Raw genomic sequence first — 15,889 nt, forward strand, 5'->3', positions numbered from 1 at the left:
TAATTATATTAAATATAAAAATATATATATAATATAATAGTCTTCAATGCTTCTGCTATACCCTCCACTTTTTCAGTGCTTTGGTTCTTTGCAAAAGCTCTGATAAAACATTAAATTATAATAAATTATTATTTATTATTAAATTATTAAATAAATGTTTAATGCTATTTTTTTTTCGACACAAAATGAGATGGAAAAATAAATAACCAAATCAAAAAACAAATGAAACAAATGAACAAATTATTTTTTATTTATGATTACATTATTAAATAAATGTTTAATGTTAATTTTTCAACACAAAATAAGATGGAAAAATTAATAAGCAAATCAAAAAACAAATTAAACAAATCCAACTTTCATATCAAGGCGGGGGGCCTCAAACTAGCATCTCACGGTCTCACGAGTTTGAGAATGTATTTTAAATGTAATTTACTGTCAAGTAAAAATTAGGACACCCCATGGGGTACCCAAGTGTATTTTAAAACACAGAAAACTATGAGCATGATGTCTACAAAATAAACTCAAATTTTCCTACTTGGGAACCCCTCATTTTTGGTTTGTTGGTTGCTCAAACTTGGCAACCTAAAAAAAAATAAAAATGCTGGCCAAGCAAAAAAAAAAAAAAAAAAAAAAAACTCAAAGAAAATCATTGGTGCTGGTTTTGCATATACACAAAACCAACCTGAACAAAAGCCATTCAAATTACAGTATTAAAGAGGATTTCATGTGTTTTATTGAAGGGCCTTCTGATCTGTGTGTGTTTCTATCTGCAGGAGAAAAACACAGAATGGGGCTCCCGAAACAGGGGAAGCGCTCAAGTGGAAGTGATAGAGGGGACAACCGGTGACAAAATGTACAGGGAGCCAGGCAGGGGAGGCGGGGGGGGGGGGGTGACGCAGAGGGTGACCGGTCCAGACAAATACCCTCACATGCAAACCACAACAAGACGACACAAGTGCGGTGTAACAATGACAACACGAGGGGGGAAAAAAACACACACAAAAAAAAACCAGAGAAAGTGCATCAAAAGTGACGACAAAAATCATGAATGGAGCATCGGTGGAATAAAACAACACAACCACTCACCCTAAAACTCTTGACTCTTAGGCCACAGCTTCCATCGGATGGGACAATATGGCGTCATATAAACAACAACTTTTCTCGTTTCAGGACATCTTTCTTCCAAAAGGGCGGCCAGCGCCAAGTATCCAGGAGAGCAACGATATTAGAGTGAAGATTTCCCTTCAAGCCCCCTTTCTCCCCCAAAAAACCGACCCCTCCCTCCGAGACCTGCCTTAGTGAGAGCCAGCCATTGGCTTGGCTGATGACGTCCGGCTCTCCGGTGGTGCACAATGAGCTCAACGGAGGGAATATTTCACCAGTGCCGCCGATAGCTGTTCACGCTGCCGGCTGCTTGAACAACAGAGAGAGAAAGAGAGAGAGAGCAAAAGAGAGAGAGAGAAAAGAGGCCTCACATTCCTGGCTAGCTTCAAAGACGCAACACAGCCCGGGCGCCATTCACTCCCAAGGTCCTGAGCCCGGCACATGGAGACTGGCCAAGGCAGAAGGGAGGAGGAAAGGAGGGTAGCATAAGGGGAGGGGGGGTTGAGTGCATGGGTGACCTCTGGAGGCCTCCACCCCCCTTAAACAAACCACAAAAAAAACTTTTTCACAAGAAAAAGAAAAAAACAATCTCTAATTATTTTCATTTGGAAACACCCAATGACAAGTCATTAAGAGAGTCATTAACTAACGCCTATGACATTCCACTCTTTGTTATCGTCAGTGCCATCCATTCGAGAAGTTGGTGTTTTTTCTGTTAAAACTGCCCTACCATCAAAACATCATACTTTCATGCTTTCTACAAAAAAATATTTTGTTGTCAGTTGATGTTTTGTAACATTCACACCATTCGTACAGCATGAAGTCACATGGTACTAGGGTTGGGCATTGCCGTTTATCAACTCCTATCAAGTTAGCTTCGCAGCTAGCGGCACAAATCGGAAGTCCTTCGAAGCACTCGGGAGTGTGACCAACCACAGTGGAGTGGGAGTGCCTTTTAATACATTAAAACGGATCGTTTTCACAAGAAGTGCAAAATCCATTGAAATGCAGCTGAATGGGTGCAGATTCTGGAAGAACTAGAAAGCTTTCTTTACAATTTTTTTTTACAAATTTCCCCACCGAGGGACGAATAAAGGCATATCTTAATATCTCCAACAGGTGCCGTAGTTGTGGTAAAAATACTAGGGTTGGGCATTGCCGTTTATCAACTCCTATCAAGTTGGCTTCGCAGCTAGCGGCACAAATCGGAAGTCCTTCTAAGCACTCGGGAGTGTGACCAACCACAGTGGAGTGGGAAGGCCTGGAGGCGGGGCTGTGGGTGGAATACATTAAAACAGAAGCACAAAATCGCAAGAAGCACAACATCCATAGAAATATAGCTGAATGGGTGCAGATTCTGGAAGAACTAGAAAGCTTTCTGTGCTGGTTATCGTGTGTAACTGCTCTATAGGAGACCACAACTCAATACAAAGGCCTGAAAAATTAGCATAATTGGTCCCCTTTAATAAAATAGTAATTTTTCTTTCATATTTCAACTTTATGCTACCAAAATGACATTATTTTCGTGATTATATTATGACAACTTCTTTCTCTTAATATTTTGACATTCGGTCATTTTCTACTGCTTATCTTCACAAGGGTCGCGGGGGTGCTGGAGCCTATCCCAGTTGTCTTTGGGCGAGAGGCGGGGTACACCCTGGACTGGCCGACATTATTTTGATAATATTTATTAATATATATTTATATTATATTTATATAATATTTATTTATATCAGTTTACTTGTTCAATTATGTTAATATTTAGGAATGTTGTCGGGACGGATGGAAAGGCATAATGGGCTGGATATGGCCCACAGACCGAGGTTTGTCCACAGCAGTACACTAATGGTCTATGTCTTGAGGACAATTAGTTTGCTAAGTCCCAAGCTAAGTTTATGCAGCAAAGTATTTTTCTGTAATATCTCCAGCAGGTGCCTTAGTTGTGGTAAAACAATCGGCAATCATTTATACTTCCAACATGTGATCCATAATTGGGGATCACGACATGAACATTGAACAACCTCATGACCATGTTCTTCCTGGCAACTGAGCTCGAGTAGTACCACATCATGGAAGAGGTTAGGCTAGAATTAGGCTTAAGAGCCATAAGAATGTATAACGACCATGTGCTTCGCACACACAAAAAATCCTGCACAGTCAGGGAATGTGTCTTGGAAGGACACATTTCCTTAATGAGGATTAGATTGACAAAAGCAGCGAATGCAAAGAGCGACACAGAGGCTAACGGCGAGAGAGAGAGGAATGAACAATGGATTAGATGGGGTGGGGGAGAAGCTTGAGGAGGTCAAAGTCTTTGCTTCACAATGGCCTTTATCGTGCAGCAATGAGACTCAAGCAAGGTGTGCAGAGAAAGACATGGAGCGTCAATCTATGGCAGGGGTCTCAAAAATGTGGCCCGCAGGACACTAGTTTGAGGCCCCCGCCTTGATATGAAAGTTTAATGTTAGTGCGGCCCGCGCAAGTTTGATATGGATGCTGTATGATATCATGTACCCAGAAAAAATTATTACGTTTGATTCATGTTCATGTTAAAGGTTAAATAACTGTTAATAGTTATCCTCCCTATCCGTGTGGAAGTGGTAAGTTTTTGGCTATTTAAGTTTAAAAGGAAATAACTTGAAGGCTATCGTTTAGGTCGCTAGCTCTCCAGTTTGCGAGTTAGCATGTGTCTCAAGACCCTGCAGTTGCGCAATATGTTGTAAATAAAAAGTATAAATGTGACTATAGTCGTGTTTTGTCATGTCTACAGGGCTCTAATAATGCTTTGTTCATTTTAATCTGAAAAAAAAATAATTTGTCTACCCACCAACTATATGTGGTTTCTTTTATTTTATTATTATTATTATTATATTTATTTATTTATTATTGATTTGATTTTCTTTATTCTTGATTTGTTTATTTATTTTCATCTTATTTTGTGTAGAAAAATAAAAAGTAAGATATTTGAGAACAGTGGAATGTTTTATCAGAGCTTTTCTTGTAGAACAGGGGTCTCAAACACGTGGCCCGCGGGCCAAATGTGGCCCGCAGGACATTAGTTTGAGGCCCAAGTTTGATATGGATGCTGTATGGTATCATGTACCCAGAAAAAAATATTAGGTTTGATTAATGTTCATGTTAAAGGTTAAATAACTGTTAATAGTTATCCTCCCTATCCGTGTGGAAGTGGTAAGTTTTTGCCTATTTAAGTTTAAAGGAAATCACTTGAAGGCTACCGTTTAGGTCGCTAGCTCTTTTCTTGTAGAAAATTGGAACCAAAGCGAAGTTTTTCAATTTTTTTTGTTTTTAATAAATGCGTTTTTCTGAAAACCTGATGCAGCCCAGTCTCACCCAGACCCGAGCTCCAGTGGCCCCCAAGTAAATTGAGTTTGAGACCCCTGATCTATGGACATGAATACCACGGATCATCACACCACTTCAGTCTTCCACAGGACATGATGGACAACATCTCTATTATCTACCTCTAAACAAAATGGCTTTTGAAAAGGTGGAGTTGGATGGTTGAGGTTGCAGATGCTTCAAAAGGCAGTTCAAGAAGGAGTCCTAAGTCCTTAAGGATGTGAGAGAAGCCGTGGGCCTCATGTTGCTGGGCAGTGCTCATGCCGCCGCCTAAAATCTGACCAAAAACAAGCTGTCACACTCTAATAAGCTCGACATTCCTGCCCGCACAACGTGACAATATTGAACATTCACCAACCTCCATGGTAGAGCAATCATACCTGACATATTCAAGACTTCTGCACCCTGACTGGTCAACTATTAACCAGCATCTGCAGTGCGGTACATCATGCCTTCCCGGATTAGCAAGACCTGTGCCCAGGATAAACTCCAAATGACTTCTCAGCAGACAATTACTTTTGCATTATGGACTTCACGGGGGCGGTTTTGCAATATGATCTTGTCACGCCGACTTTAAATGGATACTGTAGGAATTCCTTCAGACCAGAATACAATAGGAGAGGGCTGCAGGGCATCACTTTTACTTTTTATTGAATACTATCACGGGTGTGTTTGTTGACCCTCACAAAATACAAAATACAAGCAAACTAACAAAGTGTAAAGTGGGTTGCTAGGAGACCCGAGTTCGATTCCACCCTCGGCCATCAGGGGCCGTGTGGGTCCATGTGGGTTTTCTCCGGGTACTCCGGTTTCCTCTAGCTGGGATAGGCTCCAGCACCTCCCGCGACCCTCGTGAGGATAAGCGGTAAAAAATGAATGAATGAATGAGTTCTCCTATTTTGTGTGGAAGTGGTAACTTTTTGGCTTCTTATTTTGTCTTTCCCCACCCTCTGCCATCTCTGTGTGGAGTTTGCATGTTCTCCCCGTGAATGTGTGGGTTTTCTCCGGGTACTCCGGTTTCCGCCCACATTACAAAAACATGCTAGGTTAATTGGCGACTCCAAATTGTCCATGGGTATGAATGTGAGTGTGAATGGTTGTTTGTCTATATGTGCCCTGTGATTGGCTGGCGACCAGTCCAGGGTGTACCCCGCCTCTCACCCCGCGACCCTCACAAGGATAAGCGGTAGAAAATGAATGAATGAAGTGTAAAGTGATTAAATCAATTAATTCCAATGGACTCAGTGATTAAATAAAGTGATTAAATGAATTAATTCCAATGGACTCAATAATAATGTTTTCATGATGTGAATTATTAATTCATTTTCTACCGCTTATCTTCACGAGGGTCACGGGGGTGCTGGAGCCTATCCCAGCTGTCTCCGGGCGAGAGGCGGGGTACACCCCGGACTGGAGGCCAGCCAATCACAGGGCACATATAGACAAACAACCATTCACACTCACATTCATACCTATGGACAATTTGGAGTCGCTAATTAACCTAGCATGTTTTTGGAATGTGGAAGGAAACCGGAGTACCCGGAGAAAACCCACACATGCACGGGGAGAACATGCAAACTCCACACAGAGATGGATTGAACTTGGGTCACCTAGCTGTGAGGTCTGCGCACTAACCACTCGACCACCGTGCAGCACATGTGAATTATAACGTTTTTTGTTGTTGTTTTTTTTACAGTTCCATACCCATTTCTCATGCTTTGAACCGTGTTGATCAAGTGTAGAATTACTACCGTACATATTATTTTTGGACTCCTCGGACTTCCGACTGTCTCTTATCACTAACGGGTTTCGTGTGGCTGGACCACTGTGTGCAAAGTATAATAGTTTCTTCAACCTCCATAATGCAAATTGGTAGAGTATCAATTCAATCCAACTAAAGGCAAACCATCATCCAGCAGCGTTCCTTTAACAAAACTCATGAAGCATTTGTGCAAGTCCCTCCAGAGACAACACCCTAGCAAGCGTACTTGTGTGAAAGCCACAAGCATTTTGCTGCGATGCAAAAGTGATGAAAGACACACCCAATCTCACCTGTTTGACTAGACCCAAATAGTTATGGCAACTTTGTAGAGCGCACGAGACGAGCTGCTTCACAAAAAAAAACCATATTGTACGTGACCAATAACTACACAGCTTGAGAACAAAACGGCAGACAAAAAAGAAGAAGAGACGGCTCAGCAGGAGACCGAGGACAAAACCAGCAGGACTAAAAAAACAACAGTAACTGACCCGCCTCCAGCTCAAAGGTGGGAAAAAGCTCCATTAGGAGAGAATATGTGACTGGAAAAGGAAGAAAACAACCTCTATTGTTCTTGTGTTGCTGCTGCAGGGCCAGAAAGACAAACGTTTTACCGTATTAGCGTCAATCAATGAATGGTACTGAAATCTGATGTGATGCGCCACTGCTTACTACAGGGGTCTCAAACTCAATTAACCGGGGGCCACTGCTAACTCACAAACTAGAGAGCTAGCGACCGAAACAGTAGCCTCCAAGTTATTTCCTTTAAACTTAAAAAGCCAAAAACTTCCACTTCCACACGGATAGGGAGGATAACTATTAACAGTTATTTAACCTTTAACATGAACATTAATCAAACGTAATAATTTTTTCTGGGTACATGATACCATACAGCATCCATATCAAACATGCGCGGGCCGCACGAACATTAAACTTTCATATCAAGGCGGGGGCCTCAAACTATTGTCCTGCGGGCCACATTTGGCTCGCGGGCCGCGTTTTTGAGACCCCTGTTCTACAAGAAAAGCGCTGATAAAACATTCCACAGTTCTCATATATCTTACTTTTTATTTTTCTACACAAAATAAGATAAAAAATGAATAAACAAATCAAGAATGAAGGAAATCAATCAATTAGTAATAAATAAATATAATAATAATAATAAAACGGCAAATAATAAAAACCTAAGAAACCACATATAGTTGGTGGGTAGACAAATTATTTTTTTCAGATTAAAATGAACAAAGCATTATTAGAGCCCTGTAGACATGACAAAACACGACTATAGTCACATTTATACTTTTTTTATTTACAACATATTGCGCAACTGCAGGGTCTTGTGACACATGCTAACTCGCAAACTGGAGAGCTAGCGACCTAAACGGTAGCCTCCAAGTTATTTACTTTAAACTTAAAAAGCCAAAAACTTACCACTTCCACACGGATAGGGAGGATAACTATTAACAGTTATTTAACCTTTAACATGAACATTAATCAAACGTAATAATTTATTCTGGGTACATGTTACCATACAGCATCCATATCAAACTTGCGCGGGCCGCACTAACATTAAACTTTCATATCAAGGCGGGGGCCTCAAACTAGTGTCCTGCGGGCCACATTTGGCCCGCGGGCCGCGTGTTTGAGACCCCTGGCATAGATAATAATATGCAGCGGTAATGTAAATATATGTAATATCCCGCTAATAATCATGAAACCTGAAGTAGCATCGTTGTGTGTGTATACCGGATAGAAACAAGTAGCATACAAAAGCTGATGATATGAATGTGAAAATGGAAGGGTGGAGTGTAGTGCTATTGAACGTACAGCCACGGTTCCATATCCCTTATGGTCCAACTGTTTGAACAGGAACCATCACGCTGTCCATCTCCTTATCAGGTACACTCACCTGCTGTGTGCTCAGGCAACTGAAAAGCGCCGATATTGCCGCACAGGTCAGGTTACATAAGTGAAATTTGCATGCAGCTCTTCTCCCTATTGACTGTGCCGTATGCTCGCTGGAAAATAACGATGAGGCTCCGTACAGCCAGCGATTCACTTACATAACCGGTAGCTTCTGAACACGTGTCGTACAAACAGAACATCAAATAAAGACGTTTTAAGTGATTGACTGTGGTTGACTTTATTTTAGAGTAAATAGCCTGCGGAGAGGGACTGACTGTATTTACACTGTTTGACGCAAAAACGGAGCATACTACTTCGTTGCAACCTGCAGAATCGATGTTGGTTCAGGGGTCTCAAACACGCGGCCAGCGGGCCAAATGTGGCCCACAGGACACTAGTTTGAGGCCCCCCGCCTTGATATGAAAGTTTAATGTTAGTGCGGCCCGCGCACTAACATTTGATATGGATGCTGTATGGTATCATGTACCCAGAAAAAATTATTATGTTTGATTAATGTTCATGTTAAAGGTTAAATAACTGTTAATAGTTATCCTCCCTATCCGTGTGGAAGTGGTAAGTTTTTGGCTATTTAAGTTGAAAGGAAATAACTTGAAGGCTACCGTTTAGGTCGCTAGCTCTCTAGTTTGCGAGTTAGCATGTATCTCAAGACCCTGCAGTTGCGCAATATGTTGTAAATAAAAAGAGTATAAATGTGACTATAGTCGTGTTTTGTCATGTCTACAGGGCTCTAATAATGCTTTGTTCATTTTAATCTGAAAAAAATAATTTGTCTACCCACCAACTATATGTGGTTTCTTATTTGCCGTTTTATTATTATTATTATTATTATTATTATTATTATATTTATTTATTACTGATTGATTGATTTTCTTTATTCTTGATTTGTTTATTTATTTTTCATCTTATTTTGTGCAGAAAAATAAAAAGTAAGATATTTGAGAACAGTGGAATGTTTTATCAGAGTTTTTTTTGTAGAAAATCGAAACCAAAGCAAAGTTTATTCACTTTTCTGTTTTTAATAAATGCGTTTTGTTTTGTTTTTTTTGTAAAACCTGATGCGGCCCAGTCTCGCCCAGACCCTAGCTCCAGTGGCCCCCAGAGGGGGAATTTTGGAGCCTATCCCAGCTGACTTTGGGCGTGACCCGGGACTGGTCGCAGGGCAGATATATAGACGAACAACCATTGACGAGTAAGAAAGTCTCTGTTATGTCATCACGAGTGTTGGCTTCAATACCAGTTACACAACACAATAAAAGATATAATGCTTCATTGTACCAAAACAAATGCCAGATAATCAGGAGCCCGGTGAGGTTTTTTTACGACTGCGACACCTTATCGGACTGATTTGTACAAAGGTTGAGCAATAAAACTGACTGACTGATAATATAATATACTTTCTTATTAAATGACACTGTCATGCAAATGCTTCCTACAAAGGATAAAGCTGTCAGACGCCAATACTCCCAAAAGTAAAAGAGTCATTCACACGGTGAAATGTTACAATTGCAACACTTAGTGACATCATGTCTACAGCAGAACAAAAAGTCTATAAAAACAAAAAAAAAGAATGAGAACGTAGGTCACGGCTTTGCTAAAATGCCTTCGTGAGAAAGTAAACTAACCCTCTAATAATGCTTTTTTCATGCTTTAATATGCATGAAACAGCAGTCCAGATATGCAGATATGTCACTGCCCTGGAGTGGTGAAACATAACCGGCGGGCGGCGGGGAAGTCAGTTTATTTGAGAATCATCAACATGACTGCTGCTCAAGTCAACAAAAATGTGGACTACTAAGTAGGGCATTTTTTTTTTTTTTTAGTATGGACAATGTTTGATTTGACCCATTTTCGTCTTGGCAGGTGATATTCGAATCCCTAAAATCAATATTTATTCTGTGAGTTAAGTATGTCAAGCTTTGTGAAAATGGGATCATGATGATGTAGAAACAATCATAAAAAGAGTCCTTCAGGGAGTCTTTGGTTCTTAAAGGGGAACTGCACTTTTTGGGGAATTAAAAAAAATATAATAACAGGGCTCTACATTAAAAAGAAATGACTTGCCAAATGGGGAATCCTTAAGGTGAGAACTACTTGCCCGAACTTGCCCCATGTAAAATGAAAAGACTGCCATATTGATATCATCTAATTTTTGTGGCATCACATGAGAATCTCAAATAAAGATTAAATGATTATCATTTTCTTGTGGTTGTTTTCCTACATAGATCATGACGTTGTATGGAAATCTGGATTGTCAAGAGCAGGGGTCTCAAACTCAATTTACTTGGGGGCCACTGGAGCTCGGGTCTGGGTGAGACTGGGCTGCATCAGGTTTTCTAAAAAAACAACAACCAAAAAACGCATTTATTAAAAACAAAAAAATTTAAAAAACTTCGCCTTGGTTCCAATTTTCTACAAGAAAAGCTCTGATAAAACATTCCACTGTTCTCAAATATCTTACTTTTTATTTTTCTACACAAAATAAGATGAAAAATAAATAACAGGAGAACTATTAACAGTTATTTAACCTTATTTAACCTTCTGCGTAAATTACCACCAGAATTACGCAGTCCGTGTTTTACCAACACCCAACAAGAACCGCTTTAAAAAAAAAAACTCTTGGCAGTATGGCATGCCAAAGTGCACTTGCCCGACGGGAAGTCATTTTTTGGTTTTAATGTAGAGCCCTGAAGTATTTCCTATGGGGAAAGTAGTTCCTAAAAATGGACACATACAAACACTCATTGACATGAGACGCCGGAGTATCACAGTGACAGTCTGACTGCTCGGAACAAAAGTGTAGGTGTGGTGCTGTCAGATAACTACAACACACACACACACATAACCATACACAATGGAGGATGGTGAGGGGGATGGCAGTTTTTTAGTGGCAGGGGGCTTGAGTGACCGCCATTTGTCTCTATCATGTCTATCCGATACATGGGGACAGGATCTATCGGACAATAGAGGGAGGGTCTGACAATAAGTCACAGTCTAGTAGTGACAGGCTGATACAAATGATACAAGAATATACACGGGACAGAGAGTTACATTAAAGGCAGTCAGACTCTAGCATCATCATCCAAGTGCCAAAATGTTTTAGGTCATTTTCATTGGCTTGAAAAAGTACTTATAATAATAATAATAATTAATAATAATAATAATATTCATTCATTTTCTGCCGCTTTTCCTCACGAGGGTCGCGGGGGTGCTGGAGCCTATCCCAGCTGTCTTCAGGCGAGAGGTGGGCTGGTTGCCAGCCAATCACAGGGCACATATAGACAAACAACCATTCACACTCACATTCATACCTATGGACAATTTGGAGTCGCTAATTAACCTAGCATGTTTTTGGAATGTGGGAGGAAACCGGAGTACCCGGAGAAAACCCACGCATGCACGGGGAGAACATGCAAACTCCACACAGAGATGGCCGAGGGTGGAATTGAACCCTTGTCTCCTAGCTGTGAGGTCTGCACGCTAACCACTAGATCGCCGTGCCGCCCCATAATAATAATAATAATAATACTTTAAAAAATTATAATTTGGGATTGGGCTGCACGGCGGTCAAGTGGTTAGCGCGCAGACCTCACAGCTAGGAGACCCGAGTTCAATCCCACCTTCAGCCATCTCTGTGTGGAGTTTGCATGTTCTCCCCGTGCATGCGTGGGTTTTCTCCGGGTACTCCGGTTTCCTCCCACATTCCAAAAAAAAAATGCTAGGTTAATTGGCGAATTGTGCCCTGTGATTGGCTAGCGACCAGTCCAGGGAGTACCCAGCATCTCGCCTGAAGACAGCTGGGATAGGCTCCAGCACCCCTGCGCGACCCTCGTGAGGATAAGCAGTAGAAAATGAATGAATTAAATAATTAATAATTTGGGATTGACTAAATTAGCTTAGTATCAGTTCAATGTTAGGCCTTAACATAGCATTTTCAGAGAGCTCAAACTAGTCTGTTTTAAACCGAGGTCATGTAGTTCTTAACTGAATTAGAATGAGAACAAAGTGTATAATTATAATTATAGTGTGCTATCACAACAACATGCCATTTTGCCTTAACTACTCCTTATCACTTATTAATCGTCCCTTAAAGAGAATTATTACCCCTTAAACTCTCCAGCTTCCTGATACCAACATCTATCTCACACACCTTCATGCGCTTAAAAGTCCCTAAAATGATGTCACACACACAACGCAAACGGACCCGGAGACATTTTACAAACCTTTCCAACAAGGACGTTTGTTTCCAAGGAGCGTGCTGACATCATCGGGTTTGCGAGTCTGAACATTTACACCTCGCATGCTCGATGGACTTTGGTCAGCTTTTGCTCACTAATTTGCAGCCACAATCTGATTGGAATGGATTGTTGATGGCCTTAATTCAAATACAGCAAGAAAAACGCTGTATCATACAGTATCATACCTCTATCGGGTACTTCATTGACTACATACTATGTACTCACAGTATGTACCATAGAGTGCAGATTTAAAACATTACCGCCATTTGTGAAACAGAATCTAAACTAGGTCTCAAACACGCGGCCGGCGGGCCAAATGTGGCCCGCAGGACACTAAGTTTGAGGCCCCCCGCCTTGATATGAAAGTTTAATGTTAGTGCGGCCCGCGCAAGTTTGATATGGATGCTGTATGGTATCATGTACCCAGAAAAAATTATTACGTTTGATTAATGTTCATGTTAAAGGTTAAATAACTGTTAATAGTTATCCTCCCTATCCGTGTGGAAGTGGTAAGTTTTTGGCTATTTAAGTTTAAAGGAAATAACTTGGAGGCTACCGTTTAGGTCACTAGCTCTCTAGTTTGCGAGTTAGCATGTGTCTCAAGACCCTGGAGTTGCGCAATATGTTGTAAATAAAAAGAGTATAAATGTGACTATAGTCGTGTTTTGTCATGTCTACAGGGCTCTAATAATGCTTTGTTAATTTTTTAAGTTTTTATTATTTGCCGTTTTATTATTATTATTATATTTCTTTATTACTGATTGATTGATTTTCTTTATTCTTGATTTGTTTATTTATTTTTCATCTTATTTTGTGCAGAAAAATAAAAAGTAAGATATTTGAGAACAGTGGAATGTTTTATCAGAGCTTTTCTTGTCGAAAATCAAAACCAAAGCAAAGTTTATACATTTTTCTGTTTTTAATAAATGCGTTTTTTTTTTTGGAAAACCTGATGCGGCCCAGCCTAGCCCAGACCCTAGCTCCAGTGGCCCCCAGGTAAATTGAGTTTTTGAGACCCCTGCTCTATGACTGTATTTTAGGTTTGGCCCACATGCCGCCAGTTGAGGTCACACTTCACCTGACTTTAAATGACACATTACAAATTGATCACAAATTAATTAGCAGCGCTGACGTGCAAAAGCTCGTGCATTCCTTTTCGGTTGGCCACATGATGATGATGATGTTTGTCTGACAAAAAAAAAATCATTACGGCTGCAGAATGCGGCGTTGAACCCGCTTGAACTTAAACTCTAACCCCATTGAAGCCAAACCAGTCGGTTCATCCTCGCGGTAGGGAAGCTCTGTGTGAAAGGTCACGACAAGAATGTCAACACGCCGTGTCAAAACAAGAACACTGTAAGAGTTAAGTTTCCGCTGTTTAACAGAAGCTTGTGTGTGTTTGTTGATGTTGCAGTTTGAAATGACAACTCAGTAAAAACTACAAAAAAAAACTATTTCAGTGAAATAGAAAACTGGGTCAAAAATGAGGCTGACGAATAAACAAATGTTCCTGTCACCTTACATTAACATGACTGAACCAGGAAGTAACCTGCGAAGCAGAAATATGTCACTCCATGACTTTGTTTAAAGGATTTTATGAGTCAGAATGGAATTTTTTCACCTCTAGGGTTGCTTCATTTATTCCTAATGACCTCAATCTTTCTCAATCAACTAGCTAACGAGCTAAAGGGCCAGACAAACATAATAAATATGGCGTCTCAAAATGTTTAACTTTTGTTAGAATGCGCAATTTAACACTGATTATTATACTAATTAACTTAAGTTATGCAGCTAAATTAAAAAAAACTTTGACATATTAACAGTTGGTTAAGGTCTGAGTGTTTATTCGAATGAACACTAACTGGATGAGTACTCAGGCGAGGACTCCTGTGACAATTAAATCTGCTAACATGAATTATTAATAGCGTGAGCATATCTAGCGTATTCCCTTGGCTGAAAATCTAGCTTTCTTATAGAATGCTCCTTTTTTTCCAATTTTGTTTCTACACGTCCCCTCGGGAACCTCGTAGGTTGTCAATAAATGGCGACACCATCTCGGAATTAAGTGAAGCAGTGACACTTTCAAAGCATGTTTTAAGATGAACGTCTGGACATGATCTGGTCCCCGGTCAGACTATGAGCAGAGGTTACCATGGTGATACAGCTACCTCCGCTAAACACGCAAGTCTGGCTTTCCACTCAACACAGCTCGCTAACGCACTAAAATCACTTTGCAAAGTACCCACTTAGTCACAGAAAAAAAAAGTGTTGACATACCAGTGCACAGAACTGTAATTTTGTACGTTTGTTTTTTTGTTCTTAAAACTGATTGGACTTTAAAGGACGCATTCAGTGACACAGATTCAAATGGGAAAATATGTTGTCTTGCTGGAAATGACACAAAAACGATGACGGTACTTGAATACTTGAAATTACTCAACACATTCACTGAAAATCTGAAGCATCTTGAGTCAAGTTCCGATGTCATTTATGTCAACTTCTGAGTTGAGTCGCAAGTCTTTAAAGATATTGTTGAGTTGACATCAAAATGTTACGTAACAAATCAGGAAATTGACTAGCAAGTAACGACCGGACAAAGACAAACAGATTTTTCACTTTACTTTCACGATGCAACTCTGAAGTGATTTGCAAATAAGCAAACCCAGGGAAAAACACAAAAACGTCAAATTAGAAATTAATTTACTTTTTATGACATCGGGTAACAACGATATCATGCTTCCGTCAGCATAATCAAAAACAGTACAATCCTGCTATCTTTTATCATCCGCTGCGAAACAAGAAAGTAGCCTAGCTAGCATATGCATAGGCAAATGAACAAACACTGTATATGATGTTTTTTTTTTAGTTTGCTACTACCTTTTTAGCAATTTTACTTTCTTGCTGAACAATACAATCACTGAGCACATTATCAATAATACCATACGCTGACAAAAAGAAAGACACAGATCGTGTTTCAACACCCGAGGCGTGCTTAAGTATGTATGACTGATGGCTTTTGTGTCTCATTGCTCTGCCCTTCCCTTCTATTTGTGTTGGACCATCTTTTTGTTTCCACCTTCCTTTCTTCATTTATCTTCCCAGTAAACATACAAACGTCACCCGATGCAGCTGTCTTAAAAATAAATTAAAAAAATTAAAAAGTAAACATGTTTCAGGCCCGCATTTGCTCGGTTTGGCTCGATTAGCAAACATCCAGTATTGCACGATCATTCAAAATAGGTTAAAAGTTGTTCAACAAAACAATGGGATTGCAATAATGAGGTCAACTTGAAGAAACAAATGGCATCAAAAAACAAGAAAGATATACTATTTTTTTCCTACAATCAGAAATTATAAATATTATTTATTATTAAATGTTATTATTATATTTTAATTTTATTTTGTAATTATTATATTTATTATATTATTTATTATTATTTAATTATAATAATATTTAATTATAAATATATAATTATAATATAATATATCATATGATATATGATCA

At 39.7% G+C, this 15,889-nt stretch overlaps 1 protein-coding gene across 5 annotated transcripts in view; it reads right to left on the reverse strand.

Annotated features, from left to right (window-relative positions):
• shroom1 (shroom family member 1) overlaps positions 1–15,889 on the reverse strand; it is a 30,878-nt gene that overhangs the window by 12,649 nt on the left and 2,340 nt on the right. Inside the window, exon 1 of one of the 5 annotated variants that reach the window (XM_058087133.1) lies at positions 1,087–2,068. The exons of the other annotated variants lie outside the window; for them this stretch is intronic. The gene's annotated coding sequence lies outside the window, so the exon portion shown is untranslated. Of the gene's footprint in view, positions 1–1,086; positions 2,069–15,889 lie in introns of those variants that run through there. 5 annotated transcript variants of the gene reach the window in all.

Source organism: Doryrhamphus excisus, chromosome 11 (assembly GCF_030265055.1).
Source record: "Doryrhamphus excisus isolate RoL2022-K1 chromosome 11, RoL_Dexc_1.0, whole genome shotgun sequence".
Lineage (NCBI taxonomy): Eukaryota > Metazoa > Chordata > Actinopteri > Syngnathiformes > Syngnathidae > Doryrhamphus > Doryrhamphus excisus.